The following is an 8,807-nucleotide window of genomic DNA, read 5'->3' as shown; positions in this document are numbered from 1 at the left end:
TACATATTCCTAATTTTTTTCCCCTTACACATTGCTAGTTTTCTATTCATTTGAAAAGGTGGTAGAGTTACAGCATAATCTCTCTTTCAATTAAAACACCTGAGCATATTTAAAATTGCCATTGCCCATTCCTGTACTAACAAGTTTCCAAAACAAATGGGAAACTAAAGGCATTCTCAAATAGTGTCATGGTTTAACCCCAGCCGGCAACTAAGCACCACACAGCCGCTCGCTCACTCCCCCCAGGTGGGATGGGGGAGAGAATTGGAAGGGTAAAAGTGAGAAAACACGTGCATTGAGATAAAGACAGTCTAATAGATGAAGCAAAAGCTGCGCAGGCAAGCAAAGCAGACCAAGGAATTCATTCACTACTATATATCAGCAAGGCAGGTTTCAGCCATCTCCAGCAAAGCAGGGCTCCATCACACGTAACGGTTACTTGGGAAGACAAACGCCATCACTCCGAATGTCCCCCCCTGCCCCTTCCTTCTTCTTCCCCCAGCTTTATATGCTGAGCATGATGTCATATGGTATGGAATATCCCTTTGGTCAGTTGGGGTCAGCTGTCCCAGCTGTGTCCCCTCCTAACTTCTTGTGCACCCTCAACCTACTTGCTGGTGGGATGGTGTGAGAAACAGAAAAGGCCTTGACTCTGTGTAAGCACTGCTCAGCAGTAACTTAAACATCCCTGCTTTTTCAAGACTGTTTCCAGCACAAATCCAAAACACAGCCCCATACTAGCTACTATGAAGAAAATTAACTCTACCCTAGCCAAAACCAGCACAAATAGCATGGGCAAGTAATGCATTCATTTTCTATTCAGGACACTTATGTTGAAACCTCAAAATTAGAGAGGGGAAAGGGAGAGGATGGGAGGAAGGGACAAGTCTAGTTGCTTTGACTTGCCTTAGAAGAGTTGTGGTCCCCATTCTTTGTTGGAAAGATGACCAGCACAGTACTTATCACCGAGCTAAACCAAAGAGTTTGGTCCACAGAACTGTAACTTCAGCGTTAAAATTGCTTGCTGGCAATTTCTAGCAATTTGTAGCTGTTGTTGCCAGCAAGTGCTAACAATCACCAGGAGTCAGATTCCAGCTAAGCCTGTCAGCACTTCAGTTTTTGGCAAACATTTCACAGATAATATTTTGACGCCTCTGATCACTTACAATTCAGGCTGATTAGAGATCACAGGTTGAAGTACATTGCACTATAGCACTCTTTACAACAATTACCCTCTTCTAGTCTTTGAAATGAAGGAGACCAGCATTGCTTCTATATCTTAAAAACAGATGTTTTGAAAGTAGTATACATTCTATAACTTTAAAGATGGATCAGTTACATCTATAGACTAGTTTCCACAAAATATAGTCACTTGCATAATGCCTGTCTATAGAGTTTCACCTAGTATATTTGATAAGCACATGACTTTAAGAACATTCAAAATAAGGCACACACCTTTACTTTCAACTTTAGCACTTGGAAGAAAATTCTGTTATTTCACTTGTGCTCTGAAAAGCTGGAGAAAGTTGTAGACTTCTGGGTTTTGTTTTTGTATTCTTTGCCTGAAGATTTGAAAATCAAATGATAGAAGACCCCCAAGAAACTAAAAGCCAATTCTTTTCTGGGTTAAAATCAAAATAGCTCCAGTGAATTTTAGAATGCAACATTGCTTACACCAATAAATGTCTGGCCCAATATCTGTGAAGCTGTGCAAAAGACATGCTATGTGGAAGAAACAGGTTTTCCATTGGAACATGGAAAAATTTTAGTATATGACCTTAAGATTCAGAAATCTTCCATATCAAAATATGCCATGGCACAAGTGTCTGCACCTTGTAGCTATATCCTTGTACTTGTTCAAACTTAGTTTCAAAATGCTATCAACCTCAGTATCCACCTAGCAAGGCTAGATATTTTTCTTTTATAGAAACCCAAACCTTATATTCACAAGAGAATGAGTAGTAATATTTGTTTAAACCGATAGGAGGAAAACAGAAGCTTATCTCTAAACTGTATATTTCATGTTTTGAAAGTTTAAATCTTCTGGATGCAAATGGAGCACTATGAAGAAAATAAGTTTTCAAACCTCACGTAAGTTCAAAACACATACGATTGTTTCATATGCTTTGATATCTTAAAAACTATTGAACTATAGAAGTCCTGACATATAAATAAAGCCAACTCCTGTTAGAACCAACAAGAGTTGCAACTGCATACAAACTGAATACGAGCTATTATATCGTAAAATGCCAGAAGGCATTTTGCTTTCTATTTTAAAGTTTGCCTCAAATTTTCTATACCTTTGCAGGTTGTTTTCACAGGATTTAGTGATTTCTTTTAAAAGCAAAAAATAGTTATAGATTTTGACACCTACTGTTAGAAAGTGTTTCTAAATTTGGATGCACAAGACGTTAACAACCGTTGCACACACACAATCTTTTAAACCACTACAATGTAACTACCACTTTAGAGGGAGAACTGTCTTACATTAACACAAGCAGAGCGGAAGATACCTGATCACAGGGTGTAGGGCAATAATGAGATGATGCATGCTCCAAGCAGCAGCATTGTTTGCTTAAATGCAAATATTTTCCGGAAGAGGGACTTTTTCTAGTTACTGAGTAAATAATTTCTGGGTGCCCATGAAACATGGGGTACGCTTCAGCAGGCATGCAGATGCCATGGAAGAGCTTCACACTCTTGACCACATTCCTAGCTAAGTTTCAAACCAAATACTACATAACAGAAAATGCACTTTTTCCAAAACCCATGCTTTCTTTTGCACAGCATCCATATCTCAGTGTTAAAAACAATAAAACAATCCTCGTGCAAAAAACAAAAGATATTTTAAAGCCATTTCAAATTAATCTGAGCAGAGCCTTTAAATCTACTCCCTTTTATAAGTACAATGTTTAGGTCTGGTCTACATTTGAAAGTCTGCAACTCAACAATGATATTAGTTTAGAATTTTCTCACCAAAGAGTCATATCACTGTCAGAACCATTGTCAGACTTACACTGATACACCGCTATGCTCACTGTCTCGCCTATGCAAAAAATGTAGAAGACATACGGAAGTACTTGTCTATACTGCAGTTGCATTCATATAGGATGGGGGCTGCAAGAGAGGGAACCTCTTTAACACTAGCTATGTAGATAAAAGCAACATTTGTTCAAACAACTCCACAAGCAAGCTGCTACTGCAGGCTCCTTTTCAGCACAAGGCAGGCTCTGGCTACTAAGTTGAAGAGCTGCTCCTGGGCAAGCCGATACTGCTCTGCACAACAAGCAGCAAAGGCTCTGGGCAGACCGATCACAGCAGGAAAGAGAGACACTGCATGTTAACCTGCTTAAGGTGATGCACCCCCCCATTGTCCCTAAGGCATTCAGGCTATTGTCTGGCCTGCGTAGGCAAAGCACTTCGGCAGCATTACTCAGCTACTATAACTCTGCCACCATCTCAAATGAGGGTTGCAGTTTCAGAGTAGTTTTCAAGTTACTGGACTGAATACAATAGGTTTGCTTTTTTAGCTGTAGTTTCTTATTTCTGTTCACTAGGAACTCCTTTTCCAGGCTATTTGTGAACAGGATAACATGTCATTTGGCAGAGGAGGTTATGTTCTATCACACTGCAGAAAGTTGCTAAGAGATTATCATCACAACTGCCAATTCAAACCACGTTCTAGCTCATGCAGTATTCAAGCTGTTCAGGTCTGCACTGCTAGTCTGAACAGCAGAGTTCACAGAGCTCCAGTCTTAGATTGTGTTTCTTCACCAAATGGGTTTTCACAGAAGCGCATAGTACAAATTCAAATCAAATTAAAATAGAGATATAGCCTAAGAAGGGCTCATCCTGAACCTAGCACTCCCTGCCTCTTACTCTCCCCCCTCTCTCCAGCCTTTGTCTCTCAGCTTCTTGTGGCCTGTCTCATCAAATTCACATCACCTGCTGCAAGCCTCTGACAGGTCCCCTACCTGATTTCACCCCAGAGGAAATGCATTAACATAATGAACTCTGGCCCCAGGAATGTTCCCACTGGAACATGTTTTGTACAGGAATCTGCCCCCCTGCCACAGCAGCTGGAAATTTCAGAACAGAAAATGAAACAGATTTTCAAGAGAGTAAAATAATGTGTAATTAACCTTTGTAACAGCTTATCAAGATATGTGGCAGGCTTCCAACACTCACCATGTCTTCAAATCAAAAACTGAAAATTAGAGATCAGTGATCATTTTAGCTCCGGCATCATGCCCAGTACCTATCTGTGAAATCCTCCCACGTGATATATGAAGTCAGGCAGTAAGATTCCTCCTAAAATGTATAGACAAGATTATCAGCCTGTAATAATAGAGACAGCTTCAATTACACCAGTGCTGTTTTACAGACTGCCATGTGTGTTTTGGCTGCTCAGAACTCTATGACATTTTTCAACAGAAGGAGAGAGACTTTTGTTGCTATCATCAATATTCTTTGGACAAATTCTGTCCAAGATTATCATAAGGAAAAAGCAACAAAAAATCTAAGACTAGAGTCTGGATAGATTACTAACAAGACATGCACAGGATATGAAGTACAAAAGGTGTCTTGTTTGCAAACCAGCATCCACAATCAAAATAGAAGGACCCACAGGTGGCTGGAGTTAACACAAAGTAATAAAATCTATTATCTCTCTGGTGACCCCAGCAGTATCATTCAGGCAGAAAATAATTAAGCATCTTCTATTCTCTTATATTACCTGGTGGAGTGATACAGTTTTACTCAACAGCAGTCCTAACTTTTTAGGTCATGCAGTTAAATCCAAACTATGTGTCAAACAGTTTTACCTGGTACAAGCAGTAATTTAATGTAACCTAATTCAACATACTATATGTTTTGTTATTAAAAAATTTAGAGACACAAGTTTAGAAACAAAATCCAGACTAGAAACACCACATGTATACAAGACCTGGGAACAAAGCAGTTAGATATACTAACATTTTGACATGATATCAAAACAAAGAAAACCACTGCTCTCACTTGAAACTAACAATAAAAGCATCTTGTTTTCACTCAAAGGTACATTCATGTTGTGACGATATGTAAAAAAGTGAAGCTTATTAAAACATTGAGGTGTTAAGCTTAAATTACCTATATAATCTGAAATGATGCCTGAAGAATATATTGCTCTCCAGAGTATTTTTGTTTTCTGACAGCTGCTTAAGTAACCAAGCTGTACACTGAATACACAGGTGATGAAGCATTCATGAGCTTAAACTAAAGTACCACTTTGCCATATATTTTTGCAAAGCTTTTGGTACGTTGCTTTAGGATTATTTTTTTTTTTTTTAGCAAGATGGTAGGCAAAAAAAAAAAAATCAACAAAAAACACCTTATAATCTTTAAGGAAAGAATAGCTGTGCCAGTGAGGTACTAAGGCAGTTTGTGCCTAGCCCACAGGACCCCTACAGCCATGCTTGGGCTGCAGGCCCCAGGCATGCCTGCGGGCCTTCAGGGGCCTGGCTAGTGAGGTATGGATTTCAGTGCTGTTTTCACCTACACAATGTGTGTATTCTGTACACTTGAAAAAAAAAAAACTATCTAAAGGACATCTCCAAAAGGAGAGCCAAGATAAACTTACTCTGCCAGCTTCCCCAGTCAGTGCTCTCAAAGGAGTTCAGCTCATTGCCCTCCCCGCGGCCTCCTCAGCTTTCCTCCTCTGCCATGGCACACCATTGAGGCTGTCACAGCAGTGACAAGGAGGACCCTGCTCAGGAGATGAGCCCTCCATCCCAGGCCTCACACCTACTTGCAGCACATGTACCCCAGGGAGTCGTGCTGCCAGATCGCACTCTGCTCACTGTGAGACATGTCACAGTCAGCCGGTTTAGGCGGCCATGTAACTCGTGGGCTGGCAGGCAGTTTCCACAGCAACGGCCATCTTAAAAAACAGCACAGGGGCAGGCAGTGTGTGACCCCCATCCCTGGGGTGCACAGCTCTCCAGATGAGACAGACAAGTGTGAAAGGGCTGCCAAGTGCCAGAGGGGACACTGCCTCTCACTCTCCCTTCCCACCCCCTGCTCCTTCCCTCAGCGTTTCCCCTATGCTCGCCTCAGGCTGGAGGCAGCCCTGCCATTGTCAGGCCTAACCAGGCCACAGAGATACCCCTCAACACTTCCGTTAACTTTGTCAGCAACTGTCTTAGATCATTGGTTTTAGCAGATTTCTGTGTTTTCGTGCAATGCTCTTCACCAGAGTACCTGTGTGCATCTGTGCCTGGAACTAGACTTTTCCAGGGGAAGAACAACATGGCACCACCACAATTAGGGGCCTCACTCAGCAGGACAAGTGGAAAGATGGCATGGCAGGAGCCCCAGGAGGAGCACACAACAGCAACAAAACCAGAAACAAAGATAAATAAAGGAGAAGGGTGTAAAAAGGGTGTTTAACAAATGGATAGAGCAAGAAGGTGTGCCTGTGCTGTGACTTTTAGAGGCATTCTTTTAGTAAATGTTGGCCACAGTGTAGTGCAAGTAGTGGTGTAAAGAAAACAAGTGATACCCTTTAAGGACAGCCCAAAAAGCTGAGGATAGACAAAACTGTATAAATAGTTAGCCATCTTTTTTAAAAAATAATTCTTCCTAGAGGTGAGTGACAATCAAATCGTTTCATGAACAACACAGTTTTACACAAACATATGCTTAACCAAGGTTTTATTGCAATATTCGCTTCTCTTTCTCAGCCAGTCAGTTATTGAATTCTGCAAAGTCAAAATTAGTACTGGAAAACTCACCAGCAATCTCCAGAATCTGACTCTTTATATAACTACCAGCATTTTTTCTTTTTATTGGTATGATGTCAAGGAGCATCCCTCGCTGGTATGGAGCCATACCAGCACAGCACAAACACAGACCTGGCACGTGGTACCTGTCTCAACAGCTGCTAATCTATGCCAAGAGGTGGGACAGAGGAAAGAGCAAGGCAAAAAGGGCTAATTGATTCGGACAAATAAATAATTCTGAGAAGATCATGATGTTTCTTCAACCAGTTTGTTTGTGTTGATAAAAATATGCTGAACTGTTTACTCTGCCTCTCAAGCCAGGTAGCTGCTGACTCAGCTCTTCCAGCAAATTTTGAGAGTGATGTGTCTTCAGGGTAAATTTGCCAATCTAGGAACCAGTAAACTCATTGCACAATTAGCCTGTGAACTGTCACATATTATAAACAGGGTTAATCACCCTGTCAGTTTGATATGCAGGAGGGCCATTTCCTCATTTCCTGCTTCAACTCTGTGTTTACCTAAAATAAGCCAGAAACTTGGTATCTGATACAAAGCAAACCTGAAGTCTGAAACAAAACAGGAGTATTGTGTTCTCCAATAAACCATCCCATGGGATTATTGTAAGGATCATTAGGCATATTCTTGAAGAGGAGGTGGATTAATAGGAAAATGTGCAGCTCATTTTAGTAAGATCAATAGGCAAAATCAAGGCAGAATGTAGTTATCTCTTTTTCCCAACTTAATAATGATAAATATTCCAGTAAAATTGTCACAACAAATTTTAAAAATTCTGTATTTGTATGGCACTATGATTTGACCTCAGTCTCATACAATAATAGACAATCCCTGCAATACTGATGAAGAAACACTCTTTATATAGACTGGGTTTTCCTTGTATTTCATAGTTTAACTTCTAAATATTTCCATACCCAATGCCTCCATCCACCTGAACAACCAACATAAAGCAAGGCCCCAGCATCACAGGCAGAGCAATAACCAGCTGAGATCACATCTTCGGAAGGAAAACCAGACAGGAACTTGCTTCTGGATAATTCCAGTCATAAAGGCTCCAGGCCTGCCACTGATCCCGCTATTTCACTTCTGTAAATCACGTATCAAGTCAGTTTGAAGCAACTATTCCTCAACCCCTACCCCCTAAGCTCAATGCTATTTAAGAGCTGGATGAGACCCTGAGCATAGCAAAATGAATTTCACCTATCTTTACATTCAGACTTAGTTGGGTAAAATCCAGTGCTATTTATCCTAATAATAGGAATGTTCACCCATTTTCTAATCAAATACAGGCTTTTGAAATTTTACTGTATCTATTTAAGCCTCTTTCCAGTTTAACATTGATCTGATCTACACATTTTCAGTACTGCTGAGCTCTTTTAAATAGTTGTTGTAGTCTATCCCTTGAAGTCACCCCATTTCAGTGGGAAGGGAAATCACCCTTTTTCAGACTGTTCAAAAAAAACCAAACTTTTTTACAGCATTTTACTAAAGGTAAAATTACATACATAACCTTAAGCAAAGAACCAGAAGCCTAATGAAACAATTATTTTAGAAAAGGTATATTGCTATTAAGACTGGAAGCATTTGCAGTGCTGACTGGTTTTCAGATTGTTTTTGAAGAAGAAAGAGGAGACTTGGAGTATGTTAAAAAAGATACTATTCCAAAGGGGAAGGTCACTGCGAGAAAGTAGCTGATGGGAGAGGTAGAGAGGAAAGGCAAAAGGAACATATGCCTTTTGGATTTACTGATCTTGGTTTCTCTATACAGTCCATAAAATATGATCACTGGTAGACCCTTTACACTAGTGGAATGAGATCAATCTTCTTTAACATAAAACAGAACTGCATTTAGCATGTATTTTAAATAGCAATTGACTTTGAGATCATTTGGGAAAATGAACTAAGTTTCATTAAAGAAGATAATATCTTTAACCAAGAGGCCACAGACATGATGGACTGACATGGGCAGTAAGTATGCACACCAGAGATAACAGCCACCCTTGCAGGAGGCAAATTGATTTTCTGCTTGTGAAG

The sequence above is a fragment of the Gavia stellata genome, chromosome 11, assembly GCF_030936135.1.
Source record: "Gavia stellata isolate bGavSte3 chromosome 11, bGavSte3.hap2, whole genome shotgun sequence".
In the NCBI taxonomy this organism is placed as follows: domain Eukaryota; kingdom Metazoa; phylum Chordata; class Aves; order Gaviiformes; family Gaviidae; genus Gavia; species Gavia stellata.
Note: the sequence above shows the minus strand (reverse complement) of the source record.